Source organism: Caloenas nicobarica, chromosome 10, assembly GCF_036013445.1.
Source record: "Caloenas nicobarica isolate bCalNic1 chromosome 10, bCalNic1.hap1, whole genome shotgun sequence".
NCBI classification, from domain to species: domain Eukaryota; kingdom Metazoa; phylum Chordata; class Aves; order Columbiformes; family Columbidae; genus Caloenas; species Caloenas nicobarica.
This window is the reverse complement of record NC_088254.1, coordinates 22,730,274-22,745,692: the sequence shown is the minus strand read 5'-3', so window position 1 is coordinate 22,745,692 and position 15,419 is coordinate 22,730,274.

Below are 15,419 nucleotides of genomic sequence, written 5' to 3'. Positions count from 1 at the left end.
ACATAAAGGTCATCAGATCTGATCATGGAAAAACTCCTTTATCAGCTTTCTCCTAAATATCAGGATGCAAAAGATGAAGATGGAGCCCATACTGGAAACACCAGCAGGACTTATTCCACGTGATATATCCCAAATGAGCCCAGGGGAATGTTCCTGGGAAGCAGAAAATACGTGCGCACACACATAGATGCAGGGAAGGGTGCGGCAGTTCCTGGGTGCAAAGGAAACCCAACAAACCTCAGAGAAGTCAAGTCATGCATCGGACTGTTCTGCGAGAGATCCATGTGGAGTTCAATGGGCCATTTAGCAGGTAACTGTCACTTCAAACAACACGGATTATTCCGACAACAGGAGACAAGCCAGGGTAATGCTGCTCATAATCTGTGTGTGTTCAAACACTTTGACGGCTAGATAAATAGACTATTTAATTAAACCAACAAGTCATCGTTTATTTTCACATCACAATAGGTTAAATGACTTTTTATTCCCATTTTCCATATCAACAGAGCAGACTTTTTGGTAATAAAAGCTAAACTCTAATTAACAGCTGGTGTGGTTGTACTTGGCAGCATTGTGAGTAATTCAGTACAAAGCAAACACATTTACTATAAATGGCTTTTGATTGCAGAGACCAAGGTAATGGATGTTTTTCCATTGGGTGCCAGCTACCGCCTGGTTATTGTTGGGGAGGCTGTGACAGGATGGAGGATGTGAAAGTGGGCACCTCTCCATATAATGTACATAATATACATTATCCAGTGGCCAGGACCGCATCCCCTGGGATGCTCCCGTTGGCTTTCTGCAGCCAGGGCACAGCCGTGCTGCTGCTGCTGCTACAAATCCACAAATGCCACTTAGGGATGGGATATAAAATCTGCCCAGCTCATCATTTCCTATCATAACCTCTTTATTTTTTTTTCTTTCCCCTCCCTTTAAATCAGCGCTGCTTTAATAAGTGCCTGGCTGCTGGTAGTGCCAGCGAGGAAGGGGCTGGTGCTGTCAGCACAGGAAAATAAACGGGGTGTCAGCAGCTCCGGCTGCCAGCAGCGAGATTTGCAGCGCTCCCCCTCCCTCCAATCCCCCCGGCCCCAAGGTTTATCTAGGCACACCTCCCCTCTTTTAATGTTTTTCATCATTTATGCAGAAATATTGACAATGGCATGAAGTCCCCGGCCATAAAAATTATTTAAAATCAATCTCTCGTGCATCACTTACTGATTTCCCATTTAAACACTCTCTCCGGTGATTTAAACCCTGCAGCCTCATCCCAGCCCCGCATCAATCGGCTGTGGGGATGGAGCGTTCCCAGCAGGAGAGGGATGGGGACCCCCAGATTTGTCCCCTCTCAGGTGGCAGCTTCCCTGTAAAATGCAAGCAGATTTTTCCTCAAATTAAAAACAGAGGGGAGGTTTAATCCTGAGATGTCATTAACAAGACTTTGACCGTCAAGCCAAGGTGCAGGAGAGGTGGGTGCTCCCCGGGAGCTCCGTGTGCTCTGGGACAGGGGGTTTGGGTCACATCCAGAGCAGCTGCTGCACCATTTGGGCTGGGAAACTGGTTTGGGGGTGGATTTAATACAGTACTGGGGAGCCAGGGCTGGTGCTTTTCCATCCCCCTTACCTGAAAACTGCTTCTCCAGTGCAGCCAGTTGCGGGAAGGAAACTGGGAGCTGAGAAAAACAACAGCATTGAGTTAATGAGCATTTGACTGGATGTAAAATTGTGACCTGATGGAAAGAACCAGCCTCTGCCTCTGACCCCAGCATGAGCAGAGCAGCTGGCGGCCCCCCTGGCTCAGGGGGACACAGGAGTGTGAAATCTCCCTGGAACAAGGCAGAAGCCTCTGGAAGCTGCTCCCAAGAGGATGAGATGATGGGGAATTCAGGCGCAGCCCAGAAGCACTCACTTTCTGCATCCAGCCATGTTAAAGCACCACCCAAAGAGCAGGAGGGCTCAGTCTGCAATGGGGTCTCACCTAGGCCCTGTGCTGGGCTGATCCCCCTTTATACAAACACATCGCTCAGCCCATCATCATCATCAGCCCATCGCTTTCAGGTGCACCGAGGGGACTCAGGTGGTGTCACACCAGGATCTCCTGTGTTACCAGGATCCCTCTGGCCTCTGGAAAGCACCCAGCGTGCAGGGACCCTGCATAGTACACAAGGGTTTCAGCTCGAGCAAATCCTCTCTTTGAAAGCAAGAAAATACACAGCGTTTTCCCTTGTTTCTAAATGGAAAAACATAACCTGATTATTTTGAGCGAGGCTGGTCACGGTAACTGCATAGAGCCAAACCCACAGTCTCCAAACCCAAAAGACACTCGCTCCTGCCATTCTGCCACCCTGAGCAAATCCTGGAGCAGGCAGCCCAGCCCCAGATGAACCCCCTTTCCCCTCTTGTGTGTTTTGACCAGGTCTGGTTTTCCCAGAGGGAAAAAATAAATAAATAAATAAATAAAACACAAACAAAAAAACCCCACCAAAACCCAACAAGCAAAAAAATACACAAAACCCAAAAACGAAGCAGCCAAATGGCCACCTGATGGAAACCCAGCCCCGCTCCCCGGCCCCAGTGCTTGCTCCTGCTGCGCTGGGGGCCGGACAACTCCAGGAGCCCTGCACGGACCCGCATGGTGTTTGGGCTCGTTTGACACCTCTTGGTTTTGCTCTCGAGCTCTTTCCTTCTGCTGTTGGTGTGTTAGAGACACATCCCACCTGCATCCTTCACCCTGGGATCACCCAGGGGATGCATCCCCCCACTAACAACAGAAAAGTCACCTTGATATTAACTGGAAGCCCCAGGGGACTGCAGTGCGTGGAAGCAGCTGCCTGGTGTGTGCACAGAGAGCTCTCGGTGCGGGAGCAGGAACCTTTACAGGGAAAAGGACAAAGAAAGCAAAACAAGCAGGTTTGTGAAGCTGACATTACCAGCCCATCTTCCATGGAAAGCACAGAAACAGCAGCAGCCTCAGCTTGGTCTTCTGGGTGCATTAGGATAAACCTGTATGGCTTTGTTAGGGTTATTTTAATTTCTAGCATATTTTGAGGGGAGAATGGGGGACCATTCCCCTGCCCACACAATAATGCTGGGTGTTTGAAGTCCTGGTACCAACTCGTTTTGCTTGTGCCACACAGGAGGCGGGCGCAGGGGGGGTCCTTGCCCAGCACTTGCTCCCCAGCCCAGCAGGACATGGGACTGAGCAGCATCACTGCAGCCGGGGCAGAGAGGGGACAGAGGGGTTTGGCTCTGCTGTCCCCCGCTAACAGCAGAAGTCATTCTGGATGCCGTATTTGAACCTTTCATGAGCTTATGCACATCTCTCATAGGCAAGGTGCTTTTGAGCAGAGCATCTTCCTCCCCATCCCCTCCCCAGCAATAGGTCAGCTCATTGAAATAACCAGTTATTCTAATTTTGAATAACCAGTTATTTTGATTTTGGGCCATGCACGTGGGCTGGCAAGCCTGGCTCTGCAAGGGAGAATAACCACTGGGCTCCAGAGGGTTTGCAAGAGGCACAGCCCTGCATACAGACCCATGCTGAGCACATCTCCGGGGTGGACAGGCTGCTTTTTCTTTTGCCATCCCCACCAAAACATGAGCTACGGGAGCCCAGCACGATTCAGGACAACAGGGCACAGATTTTTGCAAAGCCTCAAGAGCTGCAAAAACTCAGACAAAACGTTATGTGGTCATAAAGCTCCCGTTTCCAACACTAACGTGGAAGTAACGGGGTGCAGCACACAGGACATGGCTTGCTGGGTCATACAGGATGGAGCTGCTCCCATGGGGATAACTCAGCAACCACTGGTACCCTATAGCCCTACCTGTAAAATAACTGCCGTACGTACCCATATGATACCTGCTGTACATACCCATACGATACCTGCCGTACGTACCCATATGATACCTGCTGTACATACCCATACGATACCTGCCGTACGTACCCATACGATACCTGCCGTACGTACCCATACAATACCTGCTGCACATACCCATACGATACCTGCTGTACGTACAGCGCAGGCTGCAGCTGCACGGAGATCAGAGAGCAGCTTTAAGCAAAGCGAGAAGCCAACAGGCAGCAGCAGCATCAACCCTCAGTGTCCCCAGGCAGGGACGGGGACCCGTGGAGGAAAAGTTGCTGCCCTGGGACGGGGACAAACGGCCATTTGTTTTTTTCTGCTTCACTCTCCAGCCTCTCACAAGCGACTGGTCCAGTGTCTGCTGACCTTGGAGGCTGCACAAAGCGGGGATATAATTGTGCACGGATGGTGTGGATTCCCCTCTTCCTGCTAAAGAAGCTGTTATTTCTCTTGTCACTGTTCATTTGGTTTTGAAAAACCTGCCAGGAGAGAAAGGTTTTGCATTCAGGGCAGATTACCCAACCTCAGAAAAAAAACCCAAACTAACACAAAGCGATGCTTTTCAAGCCACCTCCACTCAGCTGATGGAGAAAAGCAAGTTCAACAACGAGAGTCAACCCAGGGAGCGAAAAAAACCCCACCACCTGCATTTACTTTGCGTGACCTCCAGCTCTGACTGTCGCTGGTGTGGAATAAATCCAGAGGGGAGAGAAAAAACACCGTGTCCTAAAGCAAACAGCAAGGACAAGCTTGATGAGAGCATTTAAGCGGTTATTAGAGAGCGCTTGATTGCAAACCTTGTCGGAGCCCCGCACAGCATGTGATGTTTGGTTTAGCAGCACTTAGCGGCTGTCCTGGGAAGGAAGAGAACAAAGTGTCGGTGTTAGAAAGTCAATATTGTCACAGGGAGGCGGGGGACAAAGGGCCACCGAGCCGTCGCTTGATGAAATCGCTCCCTGGGTTTATACAGCTTAGCTGAAGTTTATATTATTTCCCCCGAATTACTTTTCCAGATGTGGATGGCATAAAAGATTAAGATCATAGACCCAATGTGATTATTTCCACTGATGAGATTAATGTGTGGGTTTGGGGCTTTTTTTTTTTTAATCTTAACTAGAAGATGGATTTTTTGATTGGAACAAAAGTGTATTTTCAAATGGTTTCACAGCCCCAAAGCAGCAGCCCCACTGCAGGTGGGACCTGCTCTCCTCCCCCCTCCCCTTTCTTCCCAATCCCAAGAAATTATCCTTTAAATTGAGCTTTATCCTGTTTATTGTTGCCCAGAGGTGAATTTTGGATTCAATAATCTTAAAGGTCTTTTCCAACCCAAATGATTCTATGAATTGAAAAGGCCACAAGCCCCATTGGCATTTTCTTGAGTAGCTGGACTCTAAATAGAAAAATAAAAATACTCTTTTTGCACCTGGGTCATCAAAGCATTAAAGCTTCTAATTGCCCGTATTACCCACTGTCTGGGGCAGACACCCCTGAGCTGCTGGTCCACAGAATTTTAACACTTGCTTTTTGTCGCCAAATTTTTGGTGGCCTTTGCCAGAAACACTGGATTGCAGTTTAAATAAATAAATAGACATTCACAGAAACACCCATGCCAATAAAATGGGTTGTTTCCCTTACGAAAATAATTCCTTATAAAGTCATAGCACAGCCCGTATTTCCTTCTTCCTTCGCAGGAACTGCTGGGGCAGAGACTTTCCAGTTTTACATGTTTAAATTCTGCCCCGACGCCACAATCTCAGATTTGTGCTTTCGGGGGGAGGATTAACTTTATCCTTATTGCTGCCATTAACCTCCGCCCGCGAGGTAAATCAGTAACTTCATTTCTTGATTAACAAGAAAATATACAATACTGTCACCAACGCACACAGAAAAGTGATTTTCTTTCCATATGTCAGAGTAAACACTTTTTTCTTTAGCTACACTGGATTTTTTTTTTTAAAGGAACTTCCCCAGTTTGCAAATTTTCACATTTTTATGAGGCCATGCATCAATCAGGGGTTTGGCCTCCACTCTAGAGACACATTTTCTAATCCATAACTTATTTTTTCTCTTTATAAAACCCGAGGTGCCAAACCCAGCCCTTGAGAGGAAGGTGGAAATCCAGGCTCGAATCCTCATCCCGGATTTGACACCTCTGGAAACACCATCAGCTAAACGCTGCTTTTCCACTTAAACACCAAGAAAAAATCAAACTATCTATAAGCTTTACCCAGAATAACACGACGGCTTTTGTGATCCCTGCCCTGTCTGGGGGATGGGAGGAATCACCCCGACATCCCCAGCCCCTCTGAAGAGCAGCAAAGGAACCACAGCCCAAAAAGAAAAGACCATTTACTCTTTTTCTGGGTTTTGCTGCATTTTCCTACCAAGTTGGCTCCACAAACAGCAGCTCTGCCTTGTTTATAAAGGTGGCGTCGACATTTTGTTTGAAACCGTAATGTCGATTTGATAAAGTTAATTGCTTATTATTTGGAATCTCATTTGCATTGAAGGTTGCATTGATTAAAAAAAGCAGGATTTGTGTTCAAACGAGGTGCCAGAGCAGCCGGGGGTGCCCAGCGATGGGAGCCCCGACACGTGCCGGGTACGGCGGGGGCTCCAGCCCCGCGCTCACAGGGTTCATTATCACAACAGATCAAAGTATCAACGTACCAGAGCTCAGAACGCCCAATGCAATAATGCATTCACATAGTCCAAGCTCAAGTAAATATTTACTTTGTCTTATTTTTCAATTGAATTTCTTGGAGCGGCTGAGGAATTGTGCTTTGGAACTTTGCTCCGGTTTCAACTCCACAGCAAAAGACTCTTCCTGCTCATACTAATTTTAGTATCGGTATTATTCTACAATACTTTTATTATTGTAACTTTTTTTTTCATTGGCTCATTCCAACGGCGTTTCTTCTAAGCCTCAGGAACCCAAACCCTCACAGAAATCCTGTCCTGCCAACTGCGCTCCTTGATTTTCAGCCACTTATCATCCCTCCAGCCAACAGGCCTGAGAACATTCAAAACAGTTGATTTTATATCACATGAAGAAATAAAATCCCAGATCTGCTGCCCCTAATCAAGAGCCAAACCACACACACTCACCTTCCTCTCTCTACAAACAAACCACATTTCCTAGTGAACAAATGTTCTTCCTAAACCCTCCGTATTGCTCCAATACCGTTCCCAAAGTCCACAGTGCATCTGAAAAAACGTTCCTTAACACCCATCTCTCCTTACAGGCTGTCTGGGAATAACTTGGGGGATTCCAGCTGGAGGATACTAAAACAAACACAGAGCAGCAAAGCCCCAAAATTATCATTAAATAGCAGATATCTCCCCAAAAGTCACCGGGCATCATGGCAGGACTCAACCAAGCCGCCCATTTCCTGGGCTCTTGTTCTGGTGGGAGAAGGTGGGTGCTCCACACATCCCCTCTTCTCCACAGCATCTCCAGCATCCTCGTTAACCGCTCCCAACATCTTCCTCACCGTCCTTCCAAGGCTGCATCCCCCAGTGCGGGGGTCCCAGAGGCGTTTTGGGGCAGGCAGAGTGGGGGTGGCAGCAGCAGAGCTGGTGACAACACAACCGAGCACCATCTGCCACCTCGTCCTTCTTGTGCATGGACCAGTGGCCCCACGGGACCCACGGCACCAGTGGGAAGGGGAGGCAGCCCCATAGGGGCTGGTACAAACCCCACGGGTGCTGGTGCAAGCCCCCCCAGACCCAAGCCCAGCAGAGGCTGCACAACTGGACTCGGAGCAGCGCAAGGAAAAGGCTCCTCCAAGCCCCAGCAGCTCACAAATGGTCTCAGAAACAATCCCAAGTCGAGCAGAAGGGTTGGTTCACTTCAAAACACAGCAGGATACAGGATTTACTAGGCAAAGCTGATGTTACTTACTGTACGCGTTCTCTGGAAAGGTTAGAGCTCTGCGAGCCAATGCAGGTTTAGGGACTTCGCCGTGACCCGCTGCTCCACATGCTCATTTAATTTAATTTCTCTGGCTTTTGTCTGCAGAACACCTTCTACCCCTTTCAACAGTAAAGAGCCAAAAGCCCAAAGCTAATATTTATGCCTTAGATCTCCTTGATGATGCAATCTAGTAACAAATCACTACTTAAATAATCCAGCCATTTAATCATCCAGAAATGTGTAGAAATAAGAGGATTAGCCTTCTATCCTAGGGAATTGTATTTTACAGGCTCTAGGTTTTTTCCTAATAAAACAACAAGAGCAGCTCATGGTATTTTAAAAACAAATCCAAGTATCCAAAACTCCAGAGCGACCAAGCTGTGCAGCAGGAGGCTTCTGCACTACCATCTAGAACTCCTAATTTAAGAGTTTTCATCTGAACCATCGGTTAAATGATGCGTTTAACCCTTGCATGTCCAGTTTCAGGGAGCCAACGTGAATTCTTTGCAGGGGCAGAATGGGAATCAGCCCCTGCTGTTCCCTGGGAGCTGGTGTGGGGTGATCCTGCTGTGCCAGCACCGGCCCTGTCCCTGGACACCGGCTCTGGCCAAAGGACAAACGTCTTTCCTAGAAAAAACAACTGTTGTTCCCCACCAGCACCCCAGCACCCTTCCTTTCATCTTTTTATAGGTGCTTCATCCACAAAGCTGACTATAATCAGAGACAACATGGTTTTAGTATGTGGGTGGATTATTTTTAACAACATCCGAACTCGACATAAATCAAGGCAGACATCGGAGACAAACGCTATTTCTGGGAAGCATGGAGCTCATTGGAAAAGCTCATTGGAAAAGATCATTATTTATACGGCATCCAGGCAGCCAGAGCAGGTCCTGCCTGCAGGAGGATTGCTGCCAGCACCACAAACACCTGCCCTGTTTACAAGGATAAAGCCCTGTCCTGTGGCTCCAGACGCTGCTGAGCTCTCCCAGACACCGGCCGTTTTCCCTCCCCAGTAAGAGAAGCGCTTTTGCCTGGAGCAGTGAGGATCAAGGTGATTTTCATCACCCACAAGCCCTCGGATGCTGCTCCCAGCATTGTCCCCACATGACACCACCCGGCTCTGCCAACACAGGCTGTGCCACATGCCAGGGAGAACGGGCCAAAGCACAGATGTTAGAATCACAAAATCATTTTGGTTGGAAAAGCCCCTCAAGATCATCGAGTCCAACCGTTCCCCCACCCCAGGCACTGCCTCATGTCCTGAGAACCTCATGTCCGTCTGTCCAACCCCTCCAGGGATGGTGACTCCAGCACTGCCCTGGGCAGCCTGTTCCAATGCCCCACAGCCCTTGGGGGAAGAAATTGTTCCAAGATCCAACCTCAACCTCCCCTGGCGCAACTTGAGGCCGTTTCCTCTGGTCCTGGCGCTTGTTCCTGGGGAGCAGAGCCCGACCCCCCCTGGCTCCCAGCTCCTTTCAGGCAGGTCAGAGATCAGAAGGTCTCCCCTCAGCCCCTGTTCTCCAGCTGAACCCCCAGCTCCCTCAGCCGCTCCCATCACCCTTGTGCTCCAGCCCCTCACCAGCTCCGTTCCCTTCTCTCAACTCGCTCCAGCACCTCAAGGCCTTTCTTGGCGTGAGGGCCCAGAACTGCCCCCAGATTTGCGGTTTGGCCTCCCCAGTGCCCAGCACAGGACGGTCACTGCCCTGGGCCTGCTGGCCACACCGGTGCTGGTCCCAGCCAGGATGCTGGTGGCATCCTGGCCACCTGGGCACATTTCTGCAACAACTTCGAAGCAAGAGTTGACTTCCACCTCAGCTAGCCTCCGTTACTCCCGGATAGTCAGTTTTTTTGGCCGTGCCTTTGATCCTTCTCTGCAAACAGCTTCCACCAGCCCAGCCGGGCGGCTCTGCAGACTGACAGTCCCGGCGGAGCTGAGAACAGCTGCCGCACTCGGGTCAGGGCTGGAGCATGTCAGCACGCAAGTGTGAAGCACACACAGGAGCTGCCAGGTCCAAAAGCAACCCGGCTTCTCCACATCAGCGCTTTCCTCCCTGGCAGCCTGCCTGACACACAGCCCGCGCTCCGCCAGAACGCTTTGTACAGCAGCAGAGTGCAGTCACCTTTTATATTCTTTTTGCAAAGCACTTGGCAGGAAGAGCAGGCAGGCCGGTGGGGTAGGCTGTAAAACCCTGTTAACTTCCCTGGGAAGAGCTCAGCTAATCCCACAGGCTCTGGTACTTCCATCCTTACGGTGATTCACTGCCGCAGAGGGGCAGAGCACGACCTGGAAGAAGATTGGTGTCCTGAACTTTCCTACCCTATCTCAACCTGTTTTTGACGGCAGACTTTGGCACAGCCCCAGTTTGAGAACAGCCTCACTCCAGCTCCCTGCGTCTACAATTTCAGGGTTGAGCCTGCCTGTTATTCTTCTGCTTTTCATTACTCAGCAGAGGCTGCAGCCAATTAATGCCAAGAACATCCAAGCAACAGAGTCCAGAGCCTTCACCTTTTGCCAGTAGGAAACTCTGACGATTCAGAACTGGCAGGGGGATCAGGCAGCATTAGCTGAAGACTTCAGCCCGTTGTGGTAGGAATTTCTTACCTCAAAAGGTAAACATGAATTCCCTTCTGCCTTCCTGACAAACGCGAGCTTGCCGAGGAACTAAAGGACAAGCAAACCGACGGGGATTCTTCTCTGACAGAGCAGGGCATCCGCTGTTCGTCAGCTCCCTTCCAGAAGCAGCAGCTGACTGGAAGTGCTGAAATTCCGCAGGCTTCCAGCTAGCTGGACCAGAAATCACTGAAACGAGCCTCAGAACAACAGCACCGCAGAGCTGCTGTCACCAGCAGGCTACAAGCCTTTGCAAAATGGTGTGATGCATCCCACTGGGGTACGGTGTGATGCTGTTGGCCAAGAGGACTGGCAGAAGCAAGGACCTGCAATGAAGAAAAGCACTAATCACATAAATTATCATGCCTTTGGTTGCTGTTTTCATGTACAGCCAAGCTCTCCTCAGCAACGGGTTGAAGCATCCCAACGGGGAGGCGAGTGGGCCAAGCACAGAGCAAACAGCCCGAGCAAACATTCCTGCTGCTGACTGCGAGACGCCCTTGGGTTCAGAGCCCTTCCTCTAGAAATCGCTCTGTTATTGCGTGATAACAAATTGAGGGCTAAACCCCTCAAAGCTTGCTTGCTAGAAACTTGAAATCTGGGCTACTCCATAGGGCTACTTCCTTAACCGCTCTTGGGAAGCATTAGCTGCAATCAGTGCAAAGCTCAAAGGAAAAATAAAGGTATACATGCTCTGCAAAGGAAAAAAAAAAAGACTGAATTTCCAAATATTAAATTTTCTTTCCCCAAAGCCCACTTGTTTCAAAAAGGCTTTTCCCTCCTCCTGACAGCAGACTGGTGGGAGCCAGCTCTGGCCAACATCCTCGTTCAGCTATTTCACAGTGGAGCGTTGGTACGGGCAACCCTCCTACTGTGTGCTGCTGTTTGTTTTAACGCTTCCCACTGAATGTCAACGGAGACTAAAGAACGACAAGCACACAAAGAGCCCCACAATAAATGCCAGGCCTTGTTAGCTGAGTAAATTGTGTGCTTAGCTGAGTCTTAGAGGAATCTTTGCAGAGTAAACACTGCCAGTGCTATGTGCGAGAGTAAATACGTGAAGAAGATGCAAAGACATGAAGAACAACTTTGGAGGAATGCAATGGAACGGCTCTGAAGGCAGCTCTGCTGATGGAGCAGCTTTGCTAGACCCGGCCTAGGAGACTGAGCCTGACGGGCACGCTGAGCTCCTCCTGTCTCCTCCTCGCTCAAGGGAACAGGCTCCATGAGATCTGGCCAGGTCCTCATGCAAGGTCTGTTTCTTCTCAAACATCAACCCGGGGCAGCTCACAAAGCTTTTTCTCACTTGTTAGGTTTCAATCTTTAAAGTTATCCATGCTGCCAATCACAGGAGGTAATAACAGAATCATTTTGCTTGGAAAACACCTTTAAAATCATCGAACCCAACTGTAAACCCAGCACTGCCAAGTCGCACCAAGAAAGCCCTTGAGTTGCTGAAGCGAGTTCAGAGAAGGGAACAGAGCTGGGAAAGGGGCTGGAGGGAAGGGGCTGGAGCACAAGTGTGACGACAAGGATTTCCTCACAAGCACGCTTAGTGCCGAGTGCTTAACGTGGGTGTGAAGCTGCCTGTGGGCAGCCGGGCTGCTTGGAAAAGGCGTTTAACACCTTAACCAGGGTGACGGCTGAGAAATTCCCAGCTGTCACATCGAGGTGTCCTCTCCCGGGGGTTTCTGGAGGCAGGACACGGGCTGGGACTGATGGCGGAGCCATCACCTCTGAACCTCTCACGATTCTGCTCCCACCCGCAGAGAAGAATGTTTTTCTTTTCAGGAGTGAGCAGGATGGGGGTGTCTGGGGGGAATAAAACATCAGCTGAGCAAGAAGTGGGAGTCTGTAGAGAGGTGAGCGCTGTCGGGTGAAAGGTGGGATTTAGAGCAGCTGAGCTGGTAACGCATGCGGGGCCAAAACTGTGTGATTTTAAAGCATTTCCAGAGCTAGACCTGGCTCACCCAGCAACAGCCCTGAGCTCCGGCTCCTGCTCCGTTTCCTCTGCTGCTGCATCTGGATTTCACGACGAGCCGTGGGGGGAGCTCGGCCGGGGGCTCCAGCGATGGAACCGGCGCCTTGGATTTACCCAATACCCGTGGGAGGTACAGCAAAGATTCAATACGATCAAGCTTCTTGATAATCATACGGGTGTGTCATTTGTTTGGTGTCTAATTACCTCTAGAAAGGTATAATTGATGCACTTTTGAGTGACAATACAACAGCTCATTAAATATCTTCTGGGACAAATAAGTCTCTTGAAAAATAGCTTTCTTTTGAAAGATGACCAAGATTTATATTAATATTTATAAGCGGTGGAACATAACTGTTTATCCAACAGGTTTGTTTCATTAAAAGAGAAAACTAATATAACTATCACACTGATATATGCTAACCTGATTTGTATAGTTTCTGTGAAAATTAATCACTTCAGAGATAATTGCTGATAATTGCAAAGCTTATTTACCTTGCGTACTCAAGCGGCTGGGAAGGAATCTGGCTCGGCGTGTAAGACATGATTTAAGAGTCTGTAAAATTTACATGAATCATTACAACTTTTTCCTTGGTTGTTTAACTTTGGAATTTGAGAATTCCTCTCATCCTCTTCAGGTGACATCATTTGTAGGAAAACTACATTAAAAATATAACGCCGTATTACACTTTATTACCATAATCCCTCTGGATCCTGCAGCGCTTTTCACAACCCCTTGTCTGGCACCTGCTTTACGTACTGAACGAGTCAACGTTTGAAGCAGCACAGGTCAGCCAGATTCCTCCTTCCGTTGGAGACAGGCCTTCAAAAAGCTACTCAATGTACTAGATTTTATTTACATACAGAAATAAAGCTCTGTGTCGAATCGTTACAAGTAATACAGGAGATTTACTTGCTGGAACATGTTTCATTGTGTGTCTGCGCTCAGTCCAGAGCAAATCACAAACAAAACCATCAACTTTATGACCAAATCCCAGAGAATATCACTCGTCTGCTCCCCTTTACTTTTTTTGTTAAACAAACTTTCCTCCTGTGAGGAGGAAGAAAAAAATACAAAGAAATCCCAACAAGCCAGGACACTGGCTGCTTCTGATAGCAGTCACACCGAAAGGAGAAAGACCGCTTGTTGGGATTTCTTTGTATTTTTTTTTCCCCGTAAGGGGGTAAACTTACTTGGTTCAGTTAATTTGCACTAAAACTGAGAACTGACTGAAGTCGGTGGTTTAAGCGACACTGAGCTCACCGTCTGGAGGCCTTTGGAGCTGCTCCCCAGGGTTAAACACAAGTTACTTCATCCTTTACCCCAGTTTCCCCCTTTGAATTAGATTCTTCCTTCCCAGGAAGAACACCTTCAAGGGACTTGTTCGGCCAGGCTTTTTATGTGCGTCTTCACATTTCGGGCTTTGTTTTCCACCCTTAAGCATTTCCGACAGCTTGGGAATTAACGAATTTACCTCCGGGCAGGTGGTGGCTCAGCCACAGGGAAGCCCTGGGAGGGTGAACTTTGCCGGATGACACCTCTGTTCCTGAGCCCCCGCCTTTATTTACAGCGAACAGATAAACCGGACAAACGCGAGCCCAGACACGGCCGGGGAGCGGCTCCCACGGCCCGGGCCCTGAACTCCAGCGACGCCTTGTCTCTGTCCCTGCTCCAGTGCACGGCGGGGCGGCTGCTGGCAAAGCGGCGCCGGCTGTGGCGGCGGGGCCGGCGGAGCCGCTCCCCGCGGGGCCCCCGGAGGCCTCGGCACGGCGGGGCCCGGCTCCGGCCTGCAGGCCCAGCTCTGGGCCCGCCCGGGCCCGGGGATCGCCACAGGCCTCAGCGAGGCCTCGGGGCTCCCGGCCCCTCCCTCCGGGCCCGGGTCCCACTTGGCTCCGGGGCTCCCGGGCCCCCGCCGGTGTCTCCCTGTCCCGGGCGGCCCCACCGGGCCCAGCAGGGGGCGCCCGCGCTCCGGGCCGCGCCGGTTGGCGTCGCCATGGCAACGCGTGCGGCCCCGCGTCTCGGGGCGGGGCGGGTGGACGGGGTCGCCGTGACGTCACCACGCGCTGCGCGGGGACGCACGGGGGCGCGGCCGTGCGCGCTGATTGGTTAGATTTGGGTCACAGCGGCGCGGAGCCCGGGCGGGAGCGGCCGCCTCCACGGCCGATGTTTGTACCGGTGGTGACTCCATCACGTTGTAGCACCGTCGCAGTGGCTCAGGCAAATCACAGAGAATTTACAACCACATCCTCTCGAGAGAGCTCAAGAGGAGGAAAGTTTATCATGGCGTGATTAATTTTTGATGGTTTTCTCAAAATGTCTGTCACTTGCTGGCCTTTTGAAGTCAGGGACCTGCTTTTAAGCAAATACTCTTCCAATTAATTAATACACGAGCTGCTGCCAGTAGAGTGAGGGGTGTGGGCTTTGCTGCAGTAAAATGTGAGCAGCCGTACCATGCCCTCTCCTTGGAACACAATTTCTAAGGCATCTTGGCAGAATTGCTTCAAAAAACTGTCAATGGAAATAAGTCCTTGCCCACTAAAAGAGGGGAAAAAAGTATTGACTTTTTTTTGGTTTCAATTTTAACGGAAGATTTTTGCTGAAAGCCACACTTCCCTATATATGTTTAATTTTACGAGCTGCTTTAGACTTGTAAGAGGTTGATCTGTGAAGGCTACAGCCAATCTCATGTCTGTCAGTCAAAGAAATCTGAACTGACGCTCATCACCTGAAAATACAGCGGATGCGATTTGAATTCATAGGTTTGGGTTATGTAACCTCACCGTGAGTCAGAGGCCTCTCAAATTAGTGTGTCAGTGGAACAAAGCCTGCAAATATTATTTCAAAAGCCCATTCAAAGCTCTTGAAGGCACCCGGGTTTTTAAACAGGCTCCCAGATTTTTTTCTGATTTCCCTGAGCAACTGACAATAACGTTCCTAAACTACAAATATATGAACATCCATCATTTCTCATGGGTTTCCAACAGCGGAGCTCAGAAGCGATAGCAGCAGGGCAGGGGACGCTTCCTCTGCTCTGTTTGCTCACAAGTG